General features: G+C 41.2%; 1 protein-coding gene across 3 annotated transcripts in view; it reads right to left on the bottom strand.

Moving 5' to 3' along the window:
- Window positions 1-17,863, bottom strand: part of KLHL29 (kelch like family member 29) — a 388,766-nt gene that overhangs the window by 314,862 nt on the left and 56,041 nt on the right. For all 3 annotated transcript variants that reach the window (XM_041480963.1, XM_041480965.1, XM_041480967.1), the window contains exon 2: window positions 7,571-7,677. The gene's annotated coding sequence lies outside the window, so the exon portion shown is untranslated. The remainder of the gene's footprint in view (window positions 1-7,570; window positions 7,678-17,863) is intronic.

Below are 17,863 nucleotides of genomic sequence, written 5' to 3'. Positions count from 1 at the left end.
ATGCTTTGCAGAGGAATTATGTCCACAGACCCACATACAATGTCTGAGAGCAACATGGACTCTTCCACAGGGCTAATCTTCCCACATTACACAGAAAAATTAAGTGCTTCATAGTCCTTGTGTATGGAAGCCGCTCTAAACCCAAATGTGCAACATTTTCTGTCTGTAAGGTACGTATAAAACACATGTGCAATGAGGAAACTTACATTAATTGATTATGACAAAGAATCACCACAAAGCAGTCCATCATCATAATGAAATGCTTACAGTAATCCCTATCAAATTATAGTCCTGACCTTTGGTGATGTGAAAAACAGTATTTATTCCCTACTTCAAAAACTAAGACCACTTGCTGCAATCTCTTGCTTGGAAGTTCAAAACTGAATTTGTTCTCACTCTAGCCCAGCTGACAGCATTAGATGTAGAGAAGCTCGCTTCCAGAAGAAGTGGAATGTAAAAACAAAGTTGCTGTGACCTTAACAATAATCCTGTTTGCATATTACAATACATTTTCGTACTATAACAAGGCAAAGTCCCTGGTGTTCCGGTCAGAAAAAGTCATCTTCCAGTAAAAGCATACTGTGATCAATAACATTTTCTTAATATATTATATTATCTCCCACTGAAACACTTTTTCACTTGGCATTTCAGGCTGCCAAGTAGGGGAAATTCATGACAAAACTAAGATAGTAAATGAGATACTGCAAATTAATTCCATCCAAGAGCAATCTTTTCGTTCGTGAGCAATTTGACAAGCCAGTGTTGTCTGACTTCAGCAGAAGCCTTCTCAGCTTTCAAATACACATGAAACAAAAGAATCTGCTCCACTACCATACCCAACTTCACTTCAGCCTGCATAATTTTGTGTTAAAATACATTAGATTTTCAACAGCTAACTCAGAGACCAGAATTAGTGGGGCATACTTTAAATATTAGTTTAGAACAACACTGAGAAGTCTGCCACATCAATCCTGTGAAATTCTGTTTTCAAGTTACAGCCTAAAGCACAGCAGGGCACAGGAATTCTGCACTTCCTTAGAGGATTTGCCACAAACTCTCCTGAAACCTAATCCTGAAAAGGCCCAAATGATAACAATGCCAGGTGAAGGATCTCAATATGGCAAAGCTCAAAGACAGCTTTGTCACAATGGGCATTATAGTAAAGTGCTTCTCCATCTGAACTCTCTTTTGCTATGATGAGCAGCAGCTTTATTGCTCCTTGGAGTTATTGTCCTTCTGCAGGCTGAAAGGGTGACCTGGTGGCACACAGCCAGGAGCAGAGCCCATCATGATTTTAGCAACAGCAGTTGTGGATTTGCTGAGAGCAATTGGTGTTCAGCGTGGTCCAGGAAGGTGTGATCCCACAAGAAGGCTGGGGTGTGTGCAGGATACTGGGATATTGTCAGTAGGATTACTTACAGGCACCTGATCTCGGCACGATTAGGTGAAGAATCACTGCTCTATTAATATTTCAGCACAAGGAATAAGGGGCAGGCAGCTGTTGAATATTCATGCCGTAGCAATGCTCTCTGTATGAATTCTCTAGCAGGCACATGTAAAGGCTGCACCATTACCCCAAAGAGTTTACCACCCAAAACACCAATTAAAGAGATACTTTAGCATGTGCCCTGTTTTAAGCTCACAGGGCAGGCTCACTGATTAATTGTATTCTTACAGTGAAGATGTGCTCCATTTTTTTACTAACTCAAGACTCATGTTGAAAACAACATAAAAGGAGTGAGAAAAAACAGATGAAAATTTAATTTACATCTGCAAATCCCAACACATCATGAGATCAGAAACATGTAAAGGGCCAAACAACTCATCTACCCAAGAAGTCATTCATAAAAGATAAACATCCTTTTTAAAAGTGGAGGAAATTCATGCAGGGAAGATGCACAGTACTCAACTATAAAATAATTCCAAGAAGCTTCACATAGATTTCTGAGGAAGAGGAGGCAAAATTAAGATTGGTGCCACTGATAAGAAGGAGCACAGATGACATTTTAAGCAAACTAGATAGGAAGGGCAAAATAATCAGGGTTTTGAAGGACAGCACTATGTTTATGCAGGTTCCTGGTTGTGGGGTTTTGTAGGTTTTTTTAATTTTTTTTTTTTAAACAAAATAAATTAGGCAGAAAATCTTCATATAAATGAGTACTTATAAAAGAGCCTTTCTAGGTGAATAATTTCTTTTACGAGTAATAAAATCTGCAATCAGAGCAACAACATTCTGATGACTTTTTGCCATTTGCAATTATCGCTCATCCCAGCACCAAAAAGCTCATTATTATTAAAGCTGACAGAAAGAATACTTAACTGCTTTTGTAAAAGAACTTACTTTTTAAAAGAATCAAGTTTCTAAGCTTTCTTTCTACTTCCAAATCTTCTGTGTGAAAAAAAGGCTATCCTAACAACCCCTGTGTGTGTCACCTTTGATTTCCAACACGTAATTTGGATAAAAGCATCCATTTTGTACAGTAACACAATGCATTACAGAATAACACTTCTATGGTTTAAAAGCAGCCTACAAAGAGTATAGAGTTAACATAAATCTGTGCAAGTACAAACATATAGTTTATACCATAAAAATACATATTTTAACCTTTTTTATAGCAGTTTTCTCCTAAGTAACTAAAAGCACTTAAGATACCGTAGGTAGCATTCCTGTGAATAAGAGTGCATAATCACTATTTTAAAGGCATGGAAGTTGAGGCACAGCTGTTACTAAGACAGCTGTGGAAGAGACAGGAATGGGAACCATATCCAACTCCAAGACCTGTGACTAAATCCATGTCTATTCGGCATATATTATCTACAGGCAGAAACCAACATAGGTATTTGTGTTTTGGCATCTACAGAGATGTTAGGAGTAATTGTTGTCTGTGCCTCACTCCATCCTTGCTCCCTGAAATAACAGCACAGTAAAATCAGAGTCCTCTTCAAAAACAAAAACAAACAAACAAAAAAAAACACCAAAACACCCCCAAAAAAACAACAAAAAACACCCACAAAAAAACACAAAAAACCCCCCAAAAATTCACAAACCAATTTCCCCCAAAAAGCAACCGACCAAAATCAGCAACAACAAAACAAACAAACAAAAAATCCCAAAAAACAACAACAAAAAAAACACAAAAAAAACCCGCATACCCCAACTCAGATGCTGCTAAATGAATGCAAACTCAGAAAATACTGCCTGATTCACAGGTGCTTGGGAAGCACTGATTTGAGCTTTTTATAATCATACATCTCCAGTTTGTCATGATTTAGTGGATGGTTAACGGTGTGGAGCATGTGGCGAGCCCGAATCTTCCCGGGGTGTGCAGTAAGAGAGGCAATCCCTGCAAGCTGCATCAAGGGAAACCTGCTAAGGGATAAGGAAGAACAACTGAGAGCAGGTACTTAAGCAGCAGAACGGCTGTGTAGGGAGGCTGCAGAGCCCTCATCCTCAGGGGTGTTAAAGGACTTGCTTGGACATGGGCACAGCCCTGAACAACCTGCCCTGCCTCTGCAGTTTGCCTGATTTGAGCAGTAGCTTGGATAAAATAATCCCTTCAAGGTCATTCCCAAACTGAATTGTTCTTTGAATACCATCCCAAAGACAAGTGAGGTTGCTATATGGCTTCTCTGCTGCATCCCAAAGCTTATCACAAATTCACCCAAGAAGTGTGACCCTGGATTTCTGTGACTAACTTTTTTTTACTTTATTTGGCTTGCTCCTTCTTCTACAAGGGATAAAATGGAACAAATCCAAATCTTTGCTTTCACCCACTTGAAAACTGTGAAAAATGAAAAGCAAAACACAATCACTGTGCTCAAGCTCCTAAACACATGTGGTCATTTGAGGTCTCACTTAGAGTTTACACACATTCCTGACCTCTCCTCCTAAGAAACACTCCAAAAAGCAATCAGTCGGCTGAGCAGGGAGACCCACAGTTATTAAAACAACTTCATCACCAAAACAGCTCTCAACATCATTTCAGATTCCTCCCCACCAAGGCAAGAGGTGCTGCATATGGTGAAAATTAATTCAGTTTGAACCAGAAAACACTGAGGTTAAGTACTTCTTCAACTGGAATACAAAAACTGCAACCACACGTGACTGTCAGGGTATAGAGGACTACAGTCAACATGCAGAAATATTATTTATATCCTTCAGAAAAACTGAGTTAAAAGGCTTTTTAAGGGGAACAGCTGAGCTAGGAATATCCAAAAGCGGATGAGACAGACAAGTGTGCAACTCCTACGTGCAGCTCGCTACCAGAAGGAGACAGTGGGAGTCCATCCTAAAACTCACAGCCTTTTCAAACAATTTCTCTCATGCAATAGAAGGCTCCAAGAGGAAGCCTGGACACAGCTGGCTTCTCATTTTCAAATTACAAGTTTTTTATTCTTTTGCTACATATATGTTATATAACCAGATCACAGCCACCGTGGCAGAAATACCCATGGGCATCCCACAGCCTAACAGAATCACTTTGCAGTAACTTGATATTCAGCCTAAGATTATCCCAGACATTTCATACTGATGTGACTAGCCAATGTGGCAACTTACCACAAGCCAGATTTACTAGACATTCCCCACCACAGAAAGTGAATTAAACTGTCACTCATCACCGTATGAGCTGCACTAGTGTAACTACTTCTCCATGAGTTGGACAACACTTCTCTGAATTAAAACCAACACACTTTCTTTCAAGTCTTTATCCTCCTTTCTGTACATTTTCTTTTCCTTTCCACTTCCCTTATTTTTCCTCAATTTTCTTTTCCCCTGACTTAGTGTGTTTAACCCTCTTTGCTCCACTTGCATTCCAGTGCATTCTTTTGTCATCCTTGGCAGATATAAACAGAGGGATTTGTACAGGAGCTCCAGCCACCCTGGCCAAACTAGTAATGATGAGCTCAGTAGTGGACTACTGCTGTCCTCTTGGTCCTTCCCCTAGGGAATCAGACAGCAAAGCTTCCACGAGCACAGACCTACACCTCCTTTCCCTATCTGATCATCGTGTCAAGCTAAGGCTGAGACTGTATTCCTGAGTGTTTCTTCTCTGGAATATCTCCCAACATACATGCTCTATAAAAATACAGGAAAAGCAGATGCATTACTCATCGTGAGTGCCACCAAAAAAAGAAAAAGAGCAGAACATTTGATTTAACCACCACTGCAATTACAGTTGTTGGCATCTGCAATTTGTAGCATCACACACACACATGCAGGGACAAATAAAGTAGGAGTACAAAGTAAGTCTTGTTCATAACTCAGACTTGATTTCCAGCAAATTCCATATACATATTATTATTATATACACTACTTATGGCTGTGTCCTGGCAGAACAGAAAAAAGGATTAAATACACTGTCTCTCTCTCATGCACACTTGTACACACCCAAGAATACACACAGTTTCCTGATCTATTGTGAATATACTATTGACAGGAATTGAAAGAGAATTTTAAGTTATCAAAGCTACATGGAAAGCTTTAAGCTAGCTGCTCATGGAAATAAACTAATTTCCAAGCGTGTTTCACTATTTCCAAAGTGTAGCTCATGCACATTTACGGGAAGAGGTTGCCAGCAACACTGTGATAAAGGTGCACTGGGGATACTGAGGTGTTCAATAAGGAATCCTCTGAAGAGCAAATGCTGGAAGTAAGGAATGCATGACAGTCTATGAGAAAGATTAAACTGGAAATATGAAAAATAATATGGGAGCTAGTGGTCTTGACAGACAGCAACAGCTCAAATTTGAGCCAGCAATATGCCTTTGGAACAAACCCAAGTGTGTCCATTCTGAGCTGTTGATTTATTAAAAAATATGGATATTGATCTAGTACCGATATCCAACTGTGACAGACAAAAACTCTCTAAGAGTTTAAAGTTAGAAAGTGTATGTTTATTGTGACGTCGGGCAGCATGCGGGATAGCTCCCAAATACACACCACAATTTACAGGTGATTACAGAGCCCTTTTATCTATACAAGTATTGAATACCCAAAATACAAATAGATATTCTTAATTTTGGTACATCCCATTCCCCGCTTCGTATGCTTAGTTCAAAAGCTATTAAGCATGCGCAGTTTGTTCCCTGAAATGGGTCGGTGGTCCCTTTCATGTCTAACTAGAATCTTAGCTCCTCTAAAATCTCTAATTCCTTTAAATTTATGTCTCACTGGGCTGGTGAGAGCACAGCCAGCAGGCCCAGGGAAGCAATCCTTCCCTTTCCTGCAGGATTTTTTAAATTTATGTCTGACTGGGCTGGTGAGAGCACAGCCAGCAGGCCCAGGGAAGCAATCCTTCCCTTTCCTGCAGGATTTTTGAGCCCTCCAGAACAAGAAGGCTTTGACATATCGGAGAAAGTCCAGTGGAGGACAGTGGTGTCTAGAACAGAGGTCTGCCCCAGATCTCACTGTGTTTTCTGATTCCCCAAAGGGAAGGTACAAAGAGAACAAAGTGAGCCTATTCTTGAAAGGGCAGTAATGTGACAAGAACAAAGAAGCTGCAACAATGAAAATTCAGGTTATAAATGAAGAAAATATCCTTCATGAGGTGGTGAAACATGGTAACAGGGGAATAACAAGGCTTTGGAGTCTGCATCCTTGGAGATATTCAAAACCCAACTGTATAGGATCCCCAGCAACCTGCTTTAAAAGTGACGTTGCTCTGAGCAGGAGGCTGGACTAGACAACTGCACAGGTGTTTTCCAGCCTGAATTATGCCCAGAAATTACATATCTGGAGGGAAGAAGCCAGAAAGCTCATCAAAAGAGCCTAAGAGGACAAGAAACAGCATAAAGGCACAGGATTAGCTCCATAATGAAAAAACAGAAGTGCAAAAAGAACCTAGAAAAAGGAATAAGCAAGAAAATAGCAGGCAGGATCAAGACTGAGGAAGAAGAAAGAAGAAAAAAAAATCAAATCTCTGTTCACAAAATTGGAACTTTCCTCCCATAAGCAAGAGGTGAAAAATTCCACAAGAGTCATTCAACAATGAAGTCAAGTATTTAAGTTTCTACTGTAACGTCCATAGTAGATTTGGGTAAGAGAGGGAATCAGTTCTTTCTTTTCCCTTCCCATGCCCCCAAGAAACCAACTAACCTTTAATCTCGCTTTTCCAAATATTTGAACTCAATCTTGCAAACTTCACAGATATTTTAACTATGTACATTATGAAGAATGTTTCATTTGTAATATAAAAATACATGCACTTTTGTCAGCTTAAAACTCAAAGTTCACTCCACCCAAGTAAGCCTCTTACAGCTTTTTACAGTTTTGTAAGATATGGCCCCACGAGTCTAGACCTGTAGACACAAAAAACTTTGCTCTCTCTTGGAGCTACACCACCAAATTAAAATACTCCTGATCAGGTTTACAGCATTAGCATTTATCATATTACAATATTTTTCTATTCTAACACAGATGCTCAGTTGCATGTGCTGCAATAGGGACTTGCTGCAGCCACTGAAAGGGAGAGCAATGCCCAAATTGTGTTTATGTAAACAAGGAAGAGACCATGAAAGAAAAGCCACCAAAAAAAAAAAAAAAAAAAAAAAGAGGCATCTGCACACTTACCCTGTGATATCCACAGTCTGTATCAAAATCAGCCTCAGGTGTAACAGTCAGTAAACAGGACAGCAAACCCTTGCATTTAGCAGAAGATTTCTGGGAAGCCAGATTACCTAGAAAGAGTTGAAAAAGAGTTACTTTAACACACAAAGATGAAATCACCTGTGTGTAATAAGAACAGGCTTCAAATGAATCACAGCACCAGAATAAAAAAAAGAAAAAAGCTGCTCAATAGGAGACCACCATGATCAGAATAGAGAACTTAAACCCCAGAAGGTGACAGAAATTTGTTCCAAAGCACAGAGAGGTAAACGCTGGTAGACACTCAGGGTTTAGCAAAGAACATCTAATACCCAAGATAACATGGTGTTAACCCTCTAATCAAGGATGTGGAGGAGACCAGAAAGAGCACGATATTTTGCTTAATTAGTTGTACTATCAAAGAGAGGATGAGTTCAAGCACTTGCAAAAACAAGGCAATCTAAGACTATTTAAAAGTTTAATAGTGTTCTAGAGTCTTTGGTAACACAGAGTTTGCCCATGAAATCAAAATAATCCCTGGAGATAAATTTAAAGGAATATATCTCATTTTAATGTGCAGAGTAAAATGACTATTCATTAAAGCAAAGCAGTTTATCCCTACAGCCTCCATCTCAGATGCAATACATACTGAAGCAATCTTTATGACAGGAAGTGGCATGTAATCCTGCAAGAATGAACTGCTGTTGTTATCTGCAAATCAATACAATTTTTTTAAAGTGGATATAACTGTGCCTATTGATTTCATGTTTTTAGCCCTAGAGTTTCAGTTTCTCCCAAGAAGATTCTTACAACGACAAGATTGCTGCATACATGTAACTGAGCTGATACAATGTGAATGCGAAGTTTACAGTACACTTCCCTCTGCAATGCAACTGGGGCTTCTGTCCCACTGCCTCAGCTTAAGCCTTTTTTCATTTTATATAAACTTATTTTAACATATTTATAATAATTTTGAAGTGGTAGATTAACACTTCACTAATTCAACCTGCTATGTACGGGAAGTTTAGCACACAAAACATCCCCTTGGAAGTTATCTCCTTACCCTGCTAGGATATGATTTCAGAATATATGCATGACTTTTGCTATGTTTAAATAGCCTGACCAAATAATTTCCCTTGTGAAAGCCTGAAACTGGTTCAGTGCTGAATATTTACAGCCCAAAGAGGTGTGGTGAAGGTGAGGATGGTAAGGGTACAAGCACACAGAAAAACTGATTGACTTATTCAAAGTCACTTTGTAGATCAGTCAGGCAATGAGCTCCATTAAGAGTTTAATAAAACTGCTAAATTCCTACTATATTTCTGCAAATGAAGCATGTAGCAACTTTGGCTTGACTAGCTGACCAAATGGCTCATACAGCAATGAATGATCTGCAATGAGAGCTGGCTAAGAGGCACAACGCACCATCAGCCTGAGAAACGAGGGAAAAAAGATCAAACCACTAAAAAAAAGTTTAAAAGCATGAAATCAGGGCCAGATGAATGACATCCCAAATCAGGTTAGGAAAGCTAAGTGCTGATAGAACTAATTCTGGCCAAGGACATCAAGGGCAACACCAAATGCTTCTATAGGTAGTTCTGTGACAACAGGGAAGATTTGCGAAAATGTTGGCCCTCTCCAGAAGGAAATGGGAAACCCAGTTGCTTCGGATATGGAGGACATTAAGATACTCAATTACTTTTTTGCCTCAGTCTTCAGTCACAGGTGCTCCACCCACACTGCCCGAGTTGCCAGCAGGGACCTGAGAAATGAAGAACCACCCGCTATGAGAGATCAGACTCAAGACCATCCACGGACATGAAAGTGTTGAAGGTCACCTTTGGGTTGGAAGGAACTTTAAAGGTCATATAGCTCCAAGCAGAAAAAACTCTGTGCTAACCACTAGCCAGATGCAGGTTAGTTTCTTGAAAACATAAGATAATGGAAGAGGAAGCACATGAAAGGCTGGGGAAAATGTGGAAATGTAAGCATCTTGTCCACATTATCCCTCATCATTACCGTTCAGTCCATCAAACAGAGCTCCATGCTCTTCCTGAGCTTGTCTTGTTTACAGGTCTAGACTCATTTTGGAGCTAAGGCTTTTCTAATAGCTGGTCTACTTACATACTGATTTATTTAACAGTACTTGAATACGTTTGCTGTGACTTTTTAATTTAGTATTTCTGAATTTCACAAGATAACTAAGGAATATACCATGGACTACCTAAAAATGCTGAAACAAAAAGGGACCATTTCCTTTGTTTTGCTTTTAGTTTGCTGAAAAAAGCATTGTTTTCATGAGGCAGTTTATGGAAAGAAGAAAGGGGAAATTACTCAAGGGAGTAATTTCTGTTTTGCATAGTGACTCATCATATCATAGTTACCCCATCATCTCCAAGGGCAACACTAGGCCAGAGCAATTCTGAAAGATCTCCTTAGGAAATCACACACTTCTCAAAGCCATCTCAAGACTCTTGTTCCAGAACTTCACAGAACAGGAAAAAAACATTTGAGACTAATAAAACCAAAATGGGTTTCAGATAGGGAAGAAGCCTGAGTAGCCAATGACAGTTTTACACAAAGGGAAATCTTTTTCTCTCTCACCTCAATAATGAAAGACATGAAGAATATTTACAAAGCACATGGTGGGCTCTAGACAGCAGTGTGATATAGAAAGGCAAAAGAGAACTCACAGCTGGATACAGGACATCTGAGGAAAGAAGAATCAGAAGGAAACGAAGCAACAAAAAAAGCAATTACTTGTCACAATGAAAATGGTACATAAAGATGGGCCAAAGTTCAAAATCTGTTTGCTAACTCTTGGACACACAGTTCCAGAGAAGTGTAAAAAACCACTTGGTGAAATACAAAGACACTTAACGATCTTTAACATACTGTAATCTAATGATTTACTAGCATTTGGGTGAGGTTTCTTTCCCCTGCTTTAGAAAATCTTGGCTCCTTATAGGAAAGGACTTTAAGCTTACCAAAACTTTACTGCAGTTACCATGGTGGGGGAGCAACGCCCGCCGGGCAGCTCTGAACCACTACAATAAAATATTGAAACTGGAAAAGGCAGAAACACAGCAAGAAGCTTTCAACAGCAAACCCAGGTTGTCTCTCATCATAGTGCACTATCCTGCACAGAGGTAAAACCTGCATTCCCTGTATTAATTCTCATGAAGCTCAAGGTGCCCTACAGGCAGCCTTATCTCTCCTTTGGGAGCCTAACTACTGCAAAATAGACAGGTTAAGGATTCTGTCCTGTGCCTATGCTTCTAAATTAAGTGACTTGAAGCAACTGATCTAAAGCTATCTACTTTAGATACTGCATCTTCTCCTTCCTGAAGGAGAGAGATCTTTCTTCAGGTTAAATCAGCTGCAGGCCATGGTATGAAAAGTTGGTGCCAGCTCACCTCTCATCAACACAAGTATCTTCACGAAGAGATGGAGTTATCAGAAGTCCCTTTGGCATGAAAGACCTGGTCAGTGAGAAGCAGTTCTGGATCTTTTAGAGAGAGGAGCTGTATCAGTTGGACTCCCCTCTACAGTTCTGCGTTGGCCAAAGAAGAGTTCAGCTGCACCAGCAAACAATGAGATATGGTAACAGCACAAGCAGCATGCAGAAAGTTCAGCTTTAAGTAGTGAATCAGAAAAGAAGCATCCAAAAGGCAAGAGACGATGAGGGAGACAATGATTTCATACAATGTCAATCCAAAACCACAATTTTCTTATGCAGCAATGTACTGTTTCAGAGCTTCTCTGTCACAGACAAAGTATCCGAAAGCCATACAGCAGATCTGAAGAAAGGCAAGGAGTAGGCAGCAGCATTTGGCAACTCAGTACTGCAAGGAGGGACTCGTTGTTCCAGAGCCTCCCTGAATAAGAGATCACTTTCCCTGAATAAGAGATCGCTTAGCAGCAGAGCTGCACAACATGGATCTCAGTGAGGATGCAATGCTCCACGCAGTGCCTTCCCATGTCTCACCTGTGGTTCAAAAAAGTATTTGGACAAGAAGACGGATGAAGCCAAGGATGTGGACATAGTTATTGTAGGTTAATTACCCAGAAAAAGTTTAACACAAAAATATTCTATGAAAGCCTGCCTGTGCAGACAAGCTATAAATCAACTCTGAAGCACGAAGTGCTTTTAAAATGCCCTTTACAAGATGCTCTGCCCTACAAACAACCTCTCCTAAGTCAGATACCACAGCCTGGGGCAGGGGCTGAAGAACAGGAATGAAATACCAGGCACAGAACACCCTCTCTGCAAATAAACAAGGCAAAGGAAAGCAAATCAAAGGGAGGGAGGAAAAACCGACTCCAACACAAAGTATGAGCACTTGCTAGGCAGGTTAAGTGGAAGCTTTACAGGCAGTAGAAGGGTGCTACAGGCAGTGTATCTGCCAAATCAGATCAGTCACTGCAAACAGCTGAGCTCAGCACAGCTGGGAAGTTGTATGGACACGGGAGGTAAGGACAGACCGACACACCCAAAGGTGTCAGTGCTGCCAGGCCGGGGACAACTGTGTGCTGCTGTCTTTATCTGTTATCTTTAGCATGTTTGCCATGAAAAGCTCTGTAATGCCTGGTGTGACCTGTTGTCCTACTGCTGCCAGAAGCCAAGCAAGTGGTCTGAGAAGGGAGTAATTACAGATCCCACAAGAAGCTACACGGGCTCTGAAGTTGGGCAGAGCTGCAGTCAAGAGTTGCAGGCTGGGATAAAAAAAATAAAACACAGGGCTGGAAATGAAGGATGCATCCCTTTTCACAGTCCCACCTGACTTTATGGGAAGGAGTGACTGCTCCACGATGTCTGCAGAATACTATTATGTTTACCTTAATATATTATTTATTACAGAATTTACAGCTCTCTCTTTTCCCCAACTGACAACCAGCCAACTACTAATTTGCAAGCTAAAATGCTGTGAGGTCTGCAGATCCCAGGGCATTTGCAAGCCATAAGGATTCTGAAATGCTTGGGAAAAGCCTGGCAATGCTGCCAGTCCTCACCAAGGTCCAAAGAATTTAAGCCACAGCCACCTAAACTAAGGATCTACCTGAGAAAAAATGACTAGAGAAGGATGTCTGCACACGCATAATGTTCAAATATTTATAGAAAACTTTTTAGCAGCAACAAATGAGAGCATCACTGTACCATCAGCTCTGGGTTTGAAATGATAATTGCTAGACACCTAAGGCTACTTGGTATGTTTTACTGAGTTTCTCAGAATCCCACTGATCTCTCTGAAAACAGTCTGGGAAATATGAACATCTCTTCATCAAAGATGACACACAGTAACCCCTGAGATCACTCTGTGCAATAGCTGAAGTCCCCCAAACTCAAATGCTGGCCTGTGTTTCAAAGGGTTAATAAGTGGAAAGGGAAGGGGAGAATAATATTCACTCAGTATTCCCCCGTTCCATAACATCGACAAATTAACTCCTCCTGTGACACCACATAACTTTTGAGAAAACATTTGTGGTTTAGAACTGGCTGTTGAGTTTGTATTCCTGCCTGGATGATCACTTCTTTAAAAGGAAGTATACATCAAAAATATTCATGGGGAGCTTCATAAGAGCTTGGCAAACAGTTCTGACAAAACAAAAACCTCAAACATAAGGATTACTCATAAAATGCTACATCAACAACTCTTTTGACAGACATCTGGATTATGCTCCTTTTAAAAGGGAAAAAACAAAGATGTCACTTCGAAGTTTAAATGGAAACAGTGAAATATGCCATTAAAAATACCACATCATAAACAAAGCTATTTTTGCAAACTCAAACGCAATGAGCAATTATGACAAAGTTTGCCAAGATGATTTACAGATGCCTTTTCATTTAAAAAATGCTTTCAAAACACTAAAATATGTACCGATATTACAGGTTAGTAATGAGTTTACAGACTTAGAAGATCAGCTAGCCAGCATTAATAGTCTGTCAAGTCCCATCTTTTTTTTTGAATGGCCTTTAGTTGATACTGCAAATGAAGTTAATGCATACACAACAAACCAACTGAACAAAGGTCCAGAAAGAAATGCAGACATACACCCATCCTCAGAGCATATAATTCACTATTCCTCCCCCTAACCATGTTAAACACAGAATTGCTTTATGCAGATGACATTAAGTTCTACGGTATGCTGTAGTTAAGACTCAAAATGAGATCACTCTCAGGATACTGAGAAGTTAGAAGTAAAGACTTCTAACTCATTCCCAGTTTATTTACTTTTTAACTCCCATTAAAAGCTCAAAAAAAGCTGCTGATATGTCTGGGCATCAAAAAAGGGATATGTAAAACATTCCCATGCAAAAATAAAGTACTAAAAAGACTGTTTATTCAAAAATGAGGAGCTCTAATGTATCATAAATGTTGAGTTAAAAACTCTTAACCCTAACAGTGAGGGTTCTTGAACAACAAATACATATATTCTAGTGAAAAAGTAGATTGCCTTGAAGTAGAGCCAACTTCACAATTCACTGAAGTTCACTGGATTTGCTGGAGATTGGATGAAGGTCACAGAATCACAGGATTGTCTGGGTAGAAGGAACCTTAAAAATCATCTTGCCACACCCCCTGCCATGGACAGGGACACCTTCCACTATCCCAGGTTGCTCAGAGCCCCATCAAACCTGGCCTTGAACACTCCCAGGGATGGGGCAGCCACAGCTTCTCTGGGCAACCTGTGCCAGTGTCTCACCACCCTCACAGTAAAAATTTTCTTTTCAACATTTAATCCAAATCTGCTCTTGCAGTTTAAAGCCATTCCCCCTTGTCCTATCACTGCATGCCCTTGCAGGAAGACTCTCTCCAGCTTTCTTACTGCTGCCTCCCAGTACCTAAAGGGGGTCTACAAGGTCTCCCTGGAACCTTCTCTTCTCCAGGCTAAACAACCCCAATTCTCTCAGTCTTTCTTCACAGGAGTGATGCTCCAACACTTTGATCATCTTCATGGCCCTAAGAAGATCCTGAGTGACTCTGCAAGTGCACATTGTTGGGTCCTGTCCAGCCTCTCATCCACAAGCACTCCCAACTCCTTCTCCACGGGGCTGCTCTCAATCCATTCTCCACCCAGCTCGTATTTGTGCTTGGGATTGCCCTGACCCAGGTGCAGGACCTTGCACTTGGCCTTGCTGAACTTCCTGAGGTTCACATGTGCTCACCTCTCAAGCCTGTCCAGGCCTCTCAGGATGGCATCCCTTCCCTCCAGCGTGTCACCTGCACCACACAGCTCAGTGTCACCAGCAAACCTGCTGAGGGTGCCTCAGTCCCACTGTCCATGTTGCCAACAAAGATGTCAAACAGTGCCAGCCCCAAAACTGACTCCTGAGGAATGCAGGTCATCACTACTCTCCATTTGGACACTGATGCATTGACCCCAACTCTGAGTGCAACCAACCAGCCAACTCTTTATCCACCAAGTGGTCCAGCCATCAAATTCACATCTCCATGGAACAGCATCAAATGCTCTGCACAAATCCAGGTAGATTACATCAGTTGTGCTTCCTTTATCCACCAACACTCTTAACCCCATCATAGAAGGTCACCAGATTTGTCAGGCATGACTTGCCCTCAGTGAAATCATGCCGGCTGTCACCAGTCATCTTGTGATTTTCCATGAGCCTTAGCATAGTTTCCAGGAGAATCTGCTCCATGACCTTGCCAGGCACTGAGATAAGACTGACTGGTTTATAGCTCCCCATGTCCTCCTTTTTCAATGGGAGGTGTGTTTCCTCTTTTCCAGTCAATGGGAACTTCATGATACTTCATTATACTTATCAAACATGATGGATAGTGGTTTAGTGAGGTCATCCACCAGTTCCCTAAGAACCCATAGGTACATTTCATCAGGTCCCATGGACTTGTGCCCCTGCAGCTTCCCTTAGATGTTCTCTAACTCCTAATCTCCTACAGCAGGTTGTTCTTAATTTTCCCAATCACTGCCTTTGCCTTCTGCAACTCAGACAGTGGGACTGGAACACCTGTCAGTGATGACCAAGGCAGAAAAATCACCTGTCCCTGCCCTCCCTTTAATCCTGTCCCATAAGCTCTCAGAGCTTCTCATCAATCCCCAGGCAGAACTTCATGTACTACAGCTGGCCACTAACACTTCTTCCTCATTTCCACCTCCTGCACGTCATGAAGAGCCTACACTCTTCTATTCCAACATTTCAGTCACAAGAACCATCCTGGCATGTCTCCACCAGGCCAGTAAGATCACAGCCCTGCAGGCACGCATGTCTCTACCGCCTTTTGTTTATTCCCCACTTCTGCACATTGGCATTAAGTTGGGCCCCTGAGGAAGCTGGTTTGGATTCAGGTACTGTCCTGCAGACCTGCAATTCCCTCTCCAGGCTCTGGGCATCTCCTGCTGGCACTGTCATCAAACTGATAGGAGTGGGATGGACTGAGATTCCCCTCCACTGGCAACTTTAGTTTAAAACCCTCTAAACTTTTAGTTTAAAGGTAGCAGGCAAGGAAGTACATTTGTTGAAGCATCTTTTATTTCTTTGTTGAAGCAAAGACCAGCAAAGATACCTTCTTCTGAAATAGCTTGAAGGCACTGAGATTAAAAGACTGAAAGTTTTAGGACAGCTTGACTAACATATTTTCTCAATGTCAGTGCTTCACTGAAGCAGCTGGAGAGACTCACATTAAAAGCACCGAAACATGTGAGACTGAGAAGACCTCAACTTCTTTGACACCATGAACTGACTTTCTGCAGTTCAATGTCTTTTCCAGATATTTGTCAAAAGCCAACAGAAGCAGAACAAAACCTGTTGGTTTGCTATTTCCTGATGGCTTTTAATACAAAGCCCTACTCTTCTAGTAAGACTCTCGGAGACTGCTGGAAAGTCAGGTAACATAACCAACTGCAGGTGATGTAAGAGCAGCCAGATCCTGCCTTTTGTAGTGTGGGAGAAATGCTATTAAACAGCTGGAGAGCAGCAGGATAGGATCAGGCTGCTGCAAAAAAGGCAGGATGGTGGCAAAGTAAGTACTTGGCTCTTCAGAGTCTTTGTGTCCCTCCTTGTCTTGTCTGAAGCCTTGCACAATGCCAAGAAACCAAGCAGGAACTACACTTGGTTCATGATGTACCAGAGACATGAGGGATGATGACAGCTCATTCTGTTGGGTCTGATGCTACAAAAATGGAAGGAAGAGCACAGTACCATAGCTTGGAAACAACAGCCTGTGCTCAAAAGGGCAAAAGCAACCATTTCTCTTAAGATGTGAACTAACACTGCCATATGCCAGGAGAATGCAGCATCCCTACGCAAATAAGGCTCTGAGAACCTGACCAGAACAGGGAAAACCGTATCCTCTTCACAGGGACCAACAGACTGTTAACAGACTGTATAATCACAGCAGTCCTTTTTTGACCTCAGTCTGATTCTCTTGCACGTTGTACAGCACGTGACTTAATTTGTTGCTTTTTTCAGGAAGAAAAAACCCCCAAACTGTAATAGTTAGCGAAGTTCTAGTGAGGCCTTCTGGTGCTGGCAAAAGATTTTAGTGATTAATTATTCTGGCTGTGAAAACCTATTTGGGTTTTTTTTTTCCATTATTTATTTTGAATTTTCTTGGCTTTCATTTCTAGACAAGGAATCTTGCTATATTTTTGTTAAACATACTGAAGACTCTTCCATTCTTAAACTTTCCCAAACAGAAAAGCTAATAAATTCTTTCTTTCTCTTGGATTAGGGTAATGAATGTCTGCAAGAAATCCCAGTGGCTGTAAGGCATGTTTTTCCACCCTCAGCCACCACCATCACTCTTCTACTCCACATCTAATCTGCCCACTATCTCATCCACCTCCTAGAGGTGCAGACAGACCTGAATACAACATTCTGGGAGTGTATGCAGTATGGACAGACCCAGATTTAGCACAGCCTCCCTGAAGTTCTATGGACCTACACAGAGTGCTGACACAGGCAACAGAAGTTTTATTCTACAAGCTCATGTTTCCCTACTGTCAACTCAGGGTGGAGCAATGGCATTCCCTCCTCTCCAGTGACTTCAGAAGGAGTCCAGGACAACTGGCTTAGGAGAGGGTGCAAAACTGAAAAGTGAAGTTGGGCAATCTCACTTCCCATCCCTCACACCTGCAAAATCAAATTGTATCTATGTTTCTGTACTGTTCTTGTTTCTTAATCAAAATGGTTTCACCACGTCAAGTTTCACCAAGTATTTATGGCTTCACCTTGCAGAAGCCATAAATATCAAACTTGCAATCATATTAAAAGCACTTAATAGGTACCAGCTTAGCTTG

Source organism: Pyrgilauda ruficollis, unplaced genomic scaffold, assembly GCF_017590135.1.
Source record: "Pyrgilauda ruficollis isolate IOZ18807 unplaced genomic scaffold, ASM1759013v1 scaffold54, whole genome shotgun sequence".
Lineage (NCBI taxonomy): Eukaryota > Metazoa > Chordata > Aves > Passeriformes > Passeridae > Pyrgilauda > Pyrgilauda ruficollis.
This window is presented reverse-complemented; position numbering and strand designations above follow the sequence as displayed.